We start from the raw sequence: 15,152 nt of genomic DNA on the forward strand, positions 1-15,152 counted from the left end.
ATATATGGGAATAAACCTAAAAAATTATTAAATAAAATAAAAAAGAATAATGAAATAAAAATAAAAGTTGATCCATTAATTCTATTTGGTCCTAATAAAGTTTTAAATTCATTATGAAGTTTATTTGAAATAAAATTTCATAATAAATAATGACGATTAGGAAAAAATCAGAAAGAAAAAGGAATAAATAATAATCCAATAAATGTTCTAATTCAATTAAATGGGAAATTAAATAAATTTGTTGAAGGATCAAAGATTGAGAAAAGATTATTTATCATTTTCAAAATTTTTTTTTTAAATTATTTTTATTAATTTTTTTAAAATTAAAATTATTTTTATAATTAAAAATAAAATAATTTATAATTATAAAACTAATAAAAATAGAAATAAAAAATAATAATGAAATTATTCAATTGATAGGTATTATTTGAGGAATAAAAGAATATTACAAAAAGTAATAATTTAAATTTGACATATTTATGTTATTTATTAACTAATTCTTTATCATTAGAAGTAAATGCTAATTTACTATAAAATGGTTTAAGAGACCAGTACTTGCTTTCAGTCATCTAATGAATAATTATTAATTCAATTAATAAAGTTTTTTATAGGGATTCTTTCAATAACAATAGGTATAAAACTATGATTTGCTCCACAAATTTCAGAACATTGACCATAATAAATTCCAGGACGATTAATAAAAAATCTAGTTTGATTTAATCGTCCTGGATTAGCGTCAATTTTTACTCCTAATGACGGAATTGTTCACGAGTGAATTACGTCTGTAGCTGTAACTAAAATACGAATTTGATTATTTATAGGTAAAATAATACGATTATCAACATCTAAAAGTCGAAAATTATTTAAATTTTCATTAGATTGAATTATATATGAATCAAATTCAATATTATTAAAAATCAGAATATTCATATCTTCAATATCATTGATGTCCAATTGATTTTAATGTAATTAAAGGATTATTAAGTTTCATCTAAAAGATATAATAATCGTAATGATGGAAGTGCAATAAAAATTAAAGTAATAGCTGGTAAAATAGTTCAAATTAATTCAATTATTTGACTTTCTAATAAAAATCGATTAATATAATTATTGAAAAATAAATTTATTATTAAATATGCTACTAAAATTGTAATTATAATTAAAATAATTAATGTATGGTCATGGAAAAAAATAATTTGTTCTATTAATGGGGAAGCTCTATTTTGATAATTTAAATTAGATCAGGTTGCCATTTCTAAAAAAAGGATATTCCTTTATAAATGGGGTTTAAATCCATTACATATAATCTGCCATATTAGAAATTTCTTAAAATAGGAAGTTCATTATAAGAAATGTTCAGAAGGAGGTAAATTTTGATATCATTCAATAGAGGATGGTATATTTAATGAAAATAGAATTATTCGTTGGTTAATTATTGATTCTCAAATAATAATAATAATTAAAATTATGGAAAATAATGAAATATATGAACCAAATGAAGAAATAATATTTCATGATATAAAATTATCTGGATAATCAGAATAACGACGGGGTATACCAGCTAATCCTAAAAAATGTTGAGGAAAAAATGTTAAATTAACACCAATAAATATGGAAATAAATTGAATTTTTAATAAATAGGGATTTAATAATAATCCGGTAAATAGGGAATATCAATGAACAAAACCTCCTAGAATAGCGAATACAGCTCCTATAGATAAAACATAATGAAAATGGGCTACTACATAATAAGTATCATGAAGAGTAATATCAATTGAGGAATTAGCTAAAACTACACCTGTTAATCCTCCTACTGTGAATAAGAAAATAAATCCTAAACTTCATAATATTGAAGGACTATAATTAATTTGTGTTCCATGTAAAGTTGCCAATCAACTAAAAATTTTAATTCCAGTTGGAACTGCAATGATTATAGTAGCTGAAGTAAAATATGCTCGAGTATCAATATCTATTCCTACTGTAAATATATGATGAGCTCATACAATAAATCCTAGCAATCCAATTGCTATTATAGCATAAATTATTCCTAAACATCCAAAAGTTTCCTTTTTTCCACTTTCTTGAGAAATAATATGAGAAATTATTCCAAATCCGGGTAAAATTAAAATATATACTTCAGGATGTCCAAAAAATCAAAATAAATGTTGATATAAAATAGGATCACCTCCTCCTGCAGGATCAAAAAATGATGTATTTAAATTTCGATCAGTTAATAATATAGTGATAGCTCCAGCTAAAACTGGTAAAGATAAAAGTAATAATAAAGCTGTAATACCTACGGCTCAAACAAATAAGGGTAATTGATCGAATGATATATTATTAATTCGTATATTAATAATAGTTGTAATAAAATTAATTGCTCCTAAAATTGAGGAAATTCCAGCTAAATGTAAAGAAAAGATAGCTAAATCAACAGAGGAACCTCCATGAGCAATATTAGATGATAAAGGGGGGTAAACAGTTCATCCTGTCCCTGCTCCATTTTCTACAATTCTTCTTGAAATTAATAAAATTAATGATGGAGGTAAAAGTCAAAATCTTATATTATTTATTCGGGGGAAAGCTATATCAGGAGCTCCTAATATTAATGGAACTAGTCAATTTCCAAATCCCCCGATTATAATAGGTATAACTATAAAAAAAATTATAATAAAAGCATGAGCTGTAACAATAGTATTATAAATTTGATCATCTCCAATTAATGATCCTGGATTTCCTAATTCTATTCGAATTAAAATACTAAGAGATGTTCCAACTATTCCTGCTCAAATTCCAAAAATAAAATATAAAGTTCCAATATCTTTATGATTTGTTGAAAAAAGTCATTTTCGCTAATAAAATGGCTGAGTATATAAGCGATAAATTGTAAATTTATTAACGAGAAATTTCTCTTTTATTAAGTTTTATATTCAAATATGATTTAAAATTGCAAATTTTAAGGTATAATAAAATTATTAAAACTTGATAAATTAATTTAAGGCTTAAAGAATTTCTTTATAAATAATTTTGAAGATTATTAGTTTATTTAACTTAAAACCTTAAATTAAATAAAAAATAAAGTTCTAATAATTATACCTAATAAAGAAAGAAAATTAAAAAAATAAATTAAAAAAAATAAATTATTTTTAATAAAAATTTTAATTCATTTTAATTTTAAAGAAAAAAATATAAATGAAAAGTAAATAATTCGAATATAAATAAATAATATTACTAATCTACTTATAATAAAAAAAAAATTAATAATAATAAGATTATTATTAATTAAAAAATTAATAATAATTCATTTAGGAAAAAATCCTAAAAATGGAGGTAATCCTCCTAATGATAAAAAATTAATTATAATTGAAAATTTAATTAAGAAATTATAATTAAAATTAAATAATTGATTTATATAAAAAATATTGGTAATATAAAATAAAAAACATGAAATAAATAAAAATATTGAATAAAATAAAAAATATATTAATCATAAATTTTCTCTAATTAATAAAGCTGAAATTAATCAACCAATGTTATTAATTGAAGAAAAAGCTATTAATTTACGTAAAGAAGTTTGATTAAATCTTCCTATAGCTCCAATTATAACATTAAAAATTATAATAAAAATTAAAAAATTAAAATTTATATTATAAGATAATAAAATTATTGGTGAAATTTTTTGTCATGTTATTAAAATAAATCTATTAAATCATGATAATCCTTCTATAATATTAGGAAATCAAAAATGAAAAGGAACAGAACCTATTTTTATTAATATTGCGGAATTTATAATAATCGATAAAAAATCATTAATAAATATTTTTATAAAAAATAAATTTAATAAAATAGAAAATAAAAAATTAATTGATGCAATAGATTGGGTTAGAAAATATTTTAAGGAAGCTTCTGAATTTAATAAATTATTGGGGGAAGAGATTAAGGGGATAAATCTAAGTAAATTAATTTCTAAACCAATTCAACATCCTAATCATGAATTTGATGAAATAGAAATTATAGTTCTGAAAAATAAAATAAATAAGAAAAATATTTTATTTGAATTATTAATTAATAAAATAAAAAATAAGAATAAAATATTCTAAAGACGAATTTAAATTCACTATATAAAAATTATATTTTAGTGTAAGATGCACAATAATTTTTGAAATTATTAGATATAGTTTAATTCTATAAAATATAATAAAGGTAAAAAATTACATAATTTATCCTATCAGAATAATCCTTTTATCAGGCACTTTATTTTTAAAAAAAAGGGATTTCCTTTATATTTGGGGTATGAACCCAAAAGCTTATTTTAGCTTATTTTTAAATTTTATAATATTTAATATAAAAAATATTAAATATGGTTAATATATATAGTTAAATAAAATTTATATTTAAATAAAAAAAAAATAAAAGATATTCAAATATATACGTGTGTATTTATAAATATATATATATATATAAATTAATTTATTAATTATTAATTTAAATATTATATTAAATAATTTAATATATTATTACTTTTAAAATTAATAAATTATTATTTAATTAATATTATATTTATAATATTTTTTTTTTTAATTAATTAATAATTGTTTATTATATATTTTAATTTTCAATATGGATATTATAAAAATAGGAGAAATAGAAATATTAAAAATTTAATAATTAATGTTAATTTATATATATATATTAATTAAATTTATTATTATATATATATAAATATATACAATTAAAAATTTAATTTATAAAAAAAAAAAAAAAAATTCTATATAAAATTTTATAATAATAGATAAAATTTTATATTTTAAATAATTTATTTTTAATTTATTTTACATATAAATTTTAGTGAATAATTTTAATTATTTTAAAAATAATTAATAATGTTTTGTAGTAATTAATATTAAAAATTTAAGAAATTAAGATTTAGTAATAAAAAAATTAATAACTAATTTTGTGCCAGCAGTTGCGGTTAAACAAAAGTTAAATTAAATTAATTCAGTAAATAATAAATAATAATATTATTTTAAAAAATATTAAATTATAAGGTGAAATTTTAATTTAATTAAAATTTATATAAAAATTATGATTTAGTAAATTTTATTATAAACTAGGATTAGATACCCTATTATTAAAAATTTAATTTTAAATACTAAAATAGTAAATAATAAATATTGAAACTTAAATAAAATGGCGGTATTTTAGTTCATTTAGAGGAATCTGTCTAGTAATTGATAATCCACGAATAAATTTACTTAATAAAAAATTTTGTATATCATTGTTAAAAAAATATTTTTATATAAAAATAATATTTTAAAATTTTAAATATAAATTAATTCAGATCAAGATGCAGATTATAATTAAGATTAAGATGGATTACAATAAATTTATTTAAACGAAAATAAATTTTTTAATATAAAATTGAAGGTGGATTTAAATGTAATTTTAATTAGTTTGTTAAAATGATTAATAATTGAAATATGTACATATTGCCCGTCACTTTCATTTAAAAATTGAAATAAGTCGTAACAAAGTAGAGGTACTGGAAAGTGTTTCTAGAATGATCAAATTAGAGCTTGAATAAAGTATTTCATTTACATTGAAAAGATATTATAATAAATAATTAATTTGAGGGGAAAAATTAAAAAAATTATATTTAATAAAAAAATTTTTAATATTGGGGGATGTTAAAGTATTTTTTAGAGAAAAAATATAATTATTTATAATAAAATAGTATTGAAAAAGAAATTTGAAATAAATTTGAAAAATTAATTAATTAAAAAGTAAATTTTAATTATTGTATCTTGTGTATCAGAGTTTATTAAAAAATATTTATTAGTTAAAAAAATCTCGAATTTAAAAGAGTTAATTAATTAAAAAATTTAATGTTGAATAATTATTTTAAATAATTAATTTGAAATGAAATGTTAATCGTTTTTAAATATATCTAGTTTTTTTAGAAAAAAATTTAATTTTAAATTTAAAATATTTTTTAATTTTTTATTTAATTAAAAAATTTTTAAAATTAAATATATTAAGGGATAAGCTTTAATTTAAATTTTTATAATATATATATATATATATATATATATATATATATATATTAAATTAAATTTAAAATTTTTAAAATTTATATTGTTTATAAAATAAAATTTATTATAAAAAATTTTAAAAAGAAAAAATAAAATTTAAAATTATATTTAAATTTTTATAAAAATATAATTTATAACAGAAAAAAATTAGAAATAATGATAAAATTAGTATATTAAATTTTTACATATTAAATTTAAATTAAAATTAATTTAAAGGAATTCGGCAAATTTTTATATTCACTTGTTTATCAAAAACATGTCTTTTTGATTAATAATTTAAAGTCTAATCTGCCCACTGATTTAAAAATTAAAGGGCTGCAGTATATTGACTGTACAAAGGTAGCATAATAATTAGTCTTTTAATTGAAGACTTGTATGAAAGATTTGATGAAATATAAACTGTCTCTAAATTAAAAATTGAAATTAATTTTTTTATTAAAAAGTTAAAATAATTTAAAAAGACGAGAAGACCCTATAGAGTTTTATAATTATAATTTTTTAATATTTAATATATAATAATAAATTTAAATAATTGTAATTATTTTATTGGGGTGATAGAAAAATTAAAATAACTTTTTTTTAAAAAATAAACATAAATAATTGAATAAATGATCCATAAATTATGATTATAAGAAAAAATTACCTTAGGGATAACAGCGTAATTTTTTTTTTTAGTACAAATAAAAAAAAAAGGTTGCGACCTCGATGTTGGATTAAGATAAAATTTAAATGCAAAAGTTTAAAATTTTGATCTGTTCGATCATTAAAATCTTACATGATCTGAGTTCAAACCGGTGTGAGCCAGGTTGGTTTCTATCTTTTAATAAAAAAAAAATATTTTAGTACGAAAGGATCAAATATTATAAATAATTTAATTTTAAGAATATTATTAATATTTATATAAACTATTTTGGCAGAAAAATGTAATGATTTTAGAATTCATTTATATATAATTTATTATATAGATAGTATTGATAATAATTGATGTTATTAATATTATAATTGGGGGTTTATTTTTATTAATTGGGGTTTTAATTGGGGTTGCTTTTTTAACTTTATTAGAACGAAAAGTTTTAGGATATATTCAAATTCGTAAAGGACCTAATAAATTAGGAATTATAGGAATTTTACAACCTTTTTCTGATGCTATTAAATTATTTTCAAAAGAACAAGTATATTTAAATTATTCAAATTATTTTTCTTATTATTTTTCTCCTATTATTAGATTTATATTATCATTAATTATTTGAATAGTGATTCCCTATTTATTTAATATAATTATGTTTAATTTAGGTTTATTATTTTTTTTATCTTGCACAAGAGTTGGGGTTTATACTTTATTAATTGCTGGTTGATCTTCAAATAGAAATTATTCGTTATTAGGAGGTTTACGAGCAGTTGCTCAGACAATTTCTTATGAAGTTAGATTATCTTTAATTTTAATATCAAGAATTATTATAATTATAGATTTAAATTTAATTAAATTTAGAGAATATCAATTTTTAAATTGATTTATTTTTATAATAATTCCATTAAGATTATGTTTATTTTCTTCGATATTAGCTGAAACTAATCGAACTCCATTTGATTTTGCAGAAGGGGAAAGAGAATTAGTTTCAGGATTTAATATTGAATATAGAAGAGGGGGATTTGCTTTAATTTTTTTAGCTGAATATTCAAGAATTTTATTTATAAGAATATTATTTATTATTTTTAATATAGGAGGTTATGAATTAAATTTATTATTTTATTTGAAGTTAGTATTTATTTCTTTTTTTTTTATTTGAGTTCGTGGTACTTTACCTCGTTATCGTTATGATAAATTAATATATTTATGTTGAAAAAGATATTTACCTATTTCTTTAAATTATTTATTATTTTTTTTAGGTTTAAAAATATTATTAAATTAATAAAATAAATTTAGTATAAATTAATAGAATATTTATTCTTTCTTAAGTTTTCAAAACAAATGCTTAAACAAGCTCATTAATTAGTAAAAAATTAATTTATCTCAAAATTTATTTAAAATTGGGTTAATAATAAAATAAGAAAAATAAATTAAAGTTAAAATTTGTCCTGTAATAATATAAGGTATTTCTACTGGTCGTGATCCAATTCAAGTTAATAAAATAATAGTAATAATTAAAAATCAAAATAAAATTTGATTTAAAGGATAGAATTGAATACCTTGAATTTTTTTATTAAAAGTAAATGGTAGAATAATTAAAATTAAAATGGATAAAACTAAAGCAATTACACCTCCTAATTTATTAGGGATTGATCGTAAAATTGCATAAGCAAATAAAAAATATCATTCTGGTTGAATATGAATTGGGGTAATTAAAGGATTAGCTGGAATAAAATTATCAGGATCTCCTAATAAATATGGATTTGTTAAAGTTAATAAAGATAAAAAAAAAATTAATACAATAAATCCAATTAAATCTTTAAAAGTAAAAAATGGGTGAAATGGAATTTTATCTAAATTTCTATTAATTCCTAAAGGGTTATTAGATCCAGTTTGGTGAAGAAATAATAAATGAATTATAGTTAATATTAAAATAATAAATGGAAATAAGAAATGAAATGTATAAAATCGAGTTAAAGTTGCATTATCAACAGCAAATCCTCCTCAAATTCAATTTACTAATATATTTCCTAAATATGGAATTGCAGATAATAAATTAGTAATTACTGTAGCCCCTCAAAAAGATATTTGACCTCAAGGTAAAACATAACCTATAAAAGCTGTAGCTATTAGTAAAAATAAAATAATTACTCCCACTAGTCAAGTTAATTTTAAATTGAAAGATTCATAATAAATTCCTCGTCCAATATGTAAATAAATACAAATAAAAAAAAAAGATGCTCCATTAGCATGTAAAGTACGAATTAATCACCCATAGTTAACATTTCGACAAATATAATTTACTCTATAAAAAGAAATATCAATATTTGCTGAGTAATATATAGTTAAAAATAATCCTGTAATAATTTGAATTATTAAACATAAAGCTAATAAAGATCCAAAATTTCATCATGAAGAAATATTAGATGGAGAAGGTAAATCAATTAAAGATCCATTAATAATTTTTATAATAGGATGAATTTTTCGAATTGGTTTAAATAAATTTATCATTAGTAATTAAAATTATATAATTGAACGTAAAGGTCCAAAAAAAATATTTGTAATTTTTACTACTGCAATAAGAGTAATAAATAGATAAATAATTAATATTATTATTAAAAAATAAGTTTGTTCATTATATAATTTTGTTAAATTAAAATTATATTCATTATTTGAAAATATAAATAAATTAAAAAAATTTAATATTTCATCATTAAAATATAAATTTATTCAAAATAAATTATTTTTAAAATAAAATGATAATATAAATAAAAAAATAATTCCTAATATTATAAAAATTTTATTAAAGATTGAAATTTTAAATAATTCATTAGAAGCAATTCTTGAAACATAAATGAATAGAACTAATAAACCTCCTAAAAAAATTAAGAATAAAATATATGAGAATCAATAAGTATTGATTATTATTCCAGATAAAATACAAGTTAATAAAGTTTGAATTAAAATAAATAATCCTATTGATAAAGGGTTATTAGTAAAAAATATAAAAAAAGAAATAAATATAATTAAATTAGATAAAAAAATTTTTATAATTTCAAAGAATAGTTTTTTTAAAAATAATAATTTTGGAGATTATAGATAAAGATAATCTTTTTCTTTGAAGTTTTTAAAGAAAAATCTTATTTTTGGTTTACAAGACCAAAGTTTTTTTTTAAACTATAAAAACAAATGATAAATATAAGTTTAATTATTATTATATTTTTTATTGGAAATATAATTTTTGTTTCAAAACAAAAACATTTATTAATTGTTTTAATAAGATTAGAATTTATTGTTTTAAGAATTTTTTTTTTTATATTATTATATTTAATAATAGTTGATTATAATATATATATGTTAATGGTTTTTTTAGTTTTTTCAGTTTGTGAAGGGGCTTTAGGTTTATCAATTTTAGTTTCAATAATTCGAACTCATGGGAATGATTATTTTCAAAGTTTTAATTTAATTTAATGATAAAATATTTAATAATAATAATTTTTATAATACCAATATGTTTAAAATATAATATATTTTGAATGGTTCAGTTTATATTTATATTTATAATGTTTATATTTATAAATATAAGAGTTTCTATTATAAATTTTTTTAATTTAAGTTATATATTAGGTTGTGACATAATTTCATATGGGTTAATTTTATTAAGAATCTGAATTACATTTTTAATAATTATAGCTAGAGAAAGATTAAATAAAAATAATTTTTTTAAAAATTTATTTTTATTTAATATTATTTTTTTAATATTAATATTATATTTAACTTTTAGAACTATAAATTTATTTTTATTTTATTTATTTTTTGAGGGAAGATTAATTCCTACTTTAATATTAATTATTGGATGAGGGTATCAACCTGAGCGAATTCAAGCTGGTATATATCTTTTATTTTATACATTATTTGCTTCTTTGCCTTTATTAATAGGAATTTTTTATATTTATAAGGAAATAAATTTTATAATTATATATATAATAAAATTTTATGATTATAATTTAATTATATTATATTTAAGATTAATTTTTGCTTTTTTAGTAAAAATACCTATATATTTTGTTCATTTATGATTACCAAAAGCTCATGTTGAAGCTCCTATTTCTGGCTCAATAATTTTAGCTGCAATTATATTAAAGTTAGGGGGATATGGATTATTACGAATATTAATAATTTTACAAAAAATAAATTTAAGATGAAGATATATTTGAGTAGTAATAAGATTAATTGGAGGATTTTTTATTAGATTAAAATGTTTTTGTCAAATTGATATAAAATCTTTAATTGCTTATTCTTCTGTAGCTCATATAAGATTAGTAATTGGGGGATTGATAACAATAAATTATTGAGGATTTTTAGGTTCTTATATTTTAATAATTGGTCATGGATTATGTTCTTCTGGAATATTTTGTTTATCTAATATTAATTATGAACGATTAAATAGACGAAGAATATTTATTAATAAAGGGATAATAAATTTTATACCTTCAATAAGATTGTGATGATTTTTATTAATATCTTCAAATATAGCAGCTCCTCCATCATTAAATTTAATAGGAGAAATTAGTTTAATTAATAGATTAGTTAGATGATCTTGGTGAAGAATAATTATACTTATAATAATTTCTTTTTTTAGAGCTGGATATAGATTATACTTATATTCTTTTACTCAACATGGAAAGTATAATATAAGAATTTATAGATTTTATAGAGGAACTTCTCGAGAATATTTAATATTAATATTGCACTGATTACCATTAAATATTTTAGTTATAAAAATTGATTATAGAATAATTTGATTTTACTTAAATAATTTAATAAAAATATTGATTTGTGGAGTCAAAAATATGATATTTATCATCATTTTAAGTTATTAAAAAATATTCTATTTGTCTTATTAGTTTTTTTTTTTTTTTTTTTTTATATTAATTAATTTTTTTATAGTAATTTATTTTATTATAAATAATTTAGTAATTTTTTTTGAGTGGGAGATTATTTCTTTTAATTCTATAAGAATTGTTATATCAATTTTATTAGATTGAATATCATTATTATTTATAATATTTGTTTCTTTAATTTCTTCTTCAGTTATTTATTATAGAAAAAGATATATAAGATCAGAATTAAATTTAAATCGATTTATTTATTTAGTTTTAATATTTGTTTTCTCGATAATTTTGTTAATTATTAGACCAAATATAATTAGAATTTTATTAGGGTGAGATGGTTTAGGATTAGTTTCATATTGTTTAGTAATTTATTATCAAAATATGAAGTCTTATAATGCTGGAATATTGACAGCGTTATCTAATCGAATTGGTGATGTAATAATTTTATTATTGATTTCATGAATAATAAATTATGGAAGTTGAAATTATATTTTTTATTTAAATTTAATAATACATGATTTTTCAATAAAATTTATTGGTTTATTAATTATTATTGCTGCTATAACAAAAAGAGCTCAAATTCCATTTAGTTCATGATTACCTGCTGCAATAGCAGCACCTACTCCTGTTTCTGCTTTAGTTCATTCTTCTACATTAGTAACAGCTGGGGTTTATTTATTAATTCGTTTTAATAATTTATTAGTTGAAATAATTTTTTTAAAAATTTTATTATTATTATCTTCTTTAACAATATTAATAGCAGGAATTTGTGCTAATTATGAGTTTGATTTAAAAAAAATTATTGCTTTATCAACATTAAGACAATTAGGTTTAATAATAAGAATTTTAAGAATAGGATTTAATGATTTAGCTTTTTATCATTTATTAACTCATGCTATATTTAAGGCTTTATTATTTATATGTGCCGGGGTAATTATTCATATAATAAATGATAATCAGGATATTCGAATAATAGGGGGAATTAGAATTTATATTCCAATAACTTCTTTATGTTTAAATATTTCAAATTTAGCTTTATGTGGAATTCCATTTTTAGCAGGTTTTTATTCTAAGGATATTATTTTAGAAATAGTAAGAATAAGAAATTTAAATATATTGATTTTTTTTTTATATTATTTTTCAACTGGATTAACAATATTTTACACTATTCGTTTATTAATATATTTAATAATTAATGATTTTAATTTATTATCAATTTATAATTTATATGATGAGGATTATACTATATTAAAAAGTATAATTATTTTATTATTTATAAGATTAGTTTCGGGGAGAATATTAAGATGAATAATTTTTTGTTATCCTTATATAATTTATTTGCCTTTTAATTTAAAAATAATAGTTATTTATGTGACTTTATTTGGTTTATTATTAGGTTATTTAATTAGAAATATAAAAATTTATTCACTAAATAAATTTTTATGTTTTTATGAATTAAGATATTTTTATGTTATAATATGATTTTTACCAAATTTATCTACATATGGGATAAATTATTTTTATTTAAAAATGGGGCAAATATTATATAAAAATATTGATTTAGGTTGAAGAGAAATATATAGAGGACAAGGATTATTTTATATTATAAAAAATAATTCTATTATTTATTATATTTATCAAATAAATAATTTTAAAATTTATTTATTTAGATTTATTTTATGAATAATATTTATATTTATTTTTTTAATAATTTAATTTAAATAGCTTAAATAAAGAGTATAATATTGAAGATATTAAGGTGATTAAAAAATCTTTAAATAAGAATTTATTTATAAAAAAAAAATTTTTTATTTTTACAATGAAAATGTAATGTTTTAATAAACTATATAAATTAAATTAAAAGAAATATTAATGATAATAAATCACTAAAAATTAAGTTAGCAGCTTAATTACAATATATTTCTAATTGGAATTTTTATTCAATTTTATCATTAACAGTGATATACCTCTTTTTGGTTTCAATTAATAAATAAGGAGTTATTAACTCTATCTTTTAAGTCGAAATTAAATGCAAATTGCTTCTTATTTAAGATAAATTGAATAAAATTCAATATTTTTTGAATGCAAATCAAATGTTTAATTAAACTATAATCCTAATTTGATCAATTTAGTATATTTTGATTTCATTCATGATAAATTCCTAATAATAGTATTAAAATAAAAAAAAAACTTATTTTAAATCAAGATAAAAAATTTACTAAATAAAATGTTGGGATAATTGGAAAAATTAATGCAATTTCTACATCAAAAATTAAAAAAATTATTGTGATTAAAAAGAAATGTAAAGAAAATGGAATTCGAGCTAAAGATTTAGGGTCAAATCCACATTCAAATGGTGAACATTTTTCTCGATCTAGAAATGATTTTTTTGAGATTAATAGTGAAATTAATATGAAAATATTAGCAATTGTTATTATGATAAAAGATATTATTAATATTAATATAATTATTTATATTAAAATTATTAAACTTTTTGATTGGAAGTCAAATATACTAAATATATTATATAAATAATTAATTTCCTCATCAATAAATTGAAATATAAAGAAATAATCAAACTACATCAACAAAATGTCAATATCATGCTGCTGCTTCAAATCCGAAATGATGAGTTCTTGAGAAATGAAAATTAATATGACGAATAAAACATGTTAAAAGAAAAATTGTTCCAATAATTACATGTAAACCATGAAATCCTGTTGCTATAAAAAAAGTAGATCCATAAATTCTATCAGCAATTGAGAAAGAAGCTTCTAAGTATTCATATGCTTGTAAAATAGTAAAATAAAATCCAAGTATAATAGTTAAAAATAATCTTTGTGAAACTTGAGTATAATTATTTTCTATTAAAGCGTGATGAGCTCATGTTACTGTAATTCCTGAAGTAATAAGAATAATAGTATTTAATAAAGGAATTTGAAATGGATTAAATACTAAAATATTAGTAGGAGGTCAAATTGATCCAATTTCAATATTTGGGGATAAACTTCTATGAAAAAATGCCCAGAAAAAAGAAATGAAGAAAAAGATTTCAGAAATAATAAATAAAATTATTCCTCATCGTAAACCTTTTGATACTATAATAGTATGTTTTCCTTGGAATGTTCCTTCTCGACAAATATCTCGTCATCATTGGAATATGGTTAATAATACGATAATATATCCAATAAATAATAAGTTTATATTAAAATTATGAAATCATTTAACTAAACCAGTTACTAAGGTTATTACTCCAATAGCTCCTGTTAAGGGTCAAGGTCTGTAGTCAACTAAGTGATATGGATGATTATGATTAGACATTAATTTACTTCTCTAGAATAAAGAGTTCTTAAAATAGAAATTACATAAGATTGAATAATTGCTACGGCAGATTCAAGAATTAACAATAAAATTTGGATAATAATTAAAATAATTAATAAATAATTAGGTATATTAATACCTGTATTACTTAATAAAGTTAAAAGTAAATGACCTGCAATTATATTAGCTGTTAATCGAACTGCTAAAGTTCCAGGT

The 15,152-nt window shown here is 18.3% G+C and overlaps 1 pseudogene across 1 annotated transcript; it reads right to left on the reverse strand.

Moving 5' to 3' along the window:
- Nucleotides 1-575: 575 nt before the first annotated feature.
- LOC146526352 (cytochrome c oxidase subunit 1 pseudogene) lies at nt 576-11,268 on the reverse strand (annotated as a pseudogene). Its single transcript, XR_014879419.1, has 2 exons — nt 11,212-11,268; nt 576-2,852 (listed from the first exon to the last, which is right to left on the reverse strand). The product of XR_014879419.1 is annotated as a cytochrome c oxidase subunit 1 pseudogene (transcript).
- Nucleotides 11,269-15,152: the final 3,884 nt, after the last annotated feature.

The sequence above is a fragment of the Heliconius melpomene genome, unplaced genomic scaffold, assembly GCF_056956725.1.
Source record: "Heliconius melpomene rosina isolate 202511_hmr_F unplaced genomic scaffold, ASM5695672v1 ptg000066l, whole genome shotgun sequence".
NCBI classification, from domain to species: domain Eukaryota; kingdom Metazoa; phylum Arthropoda; class Insecta; order Lepidoptera; family Nymphalidae; genus Heliconius; species Heliconius melpomene.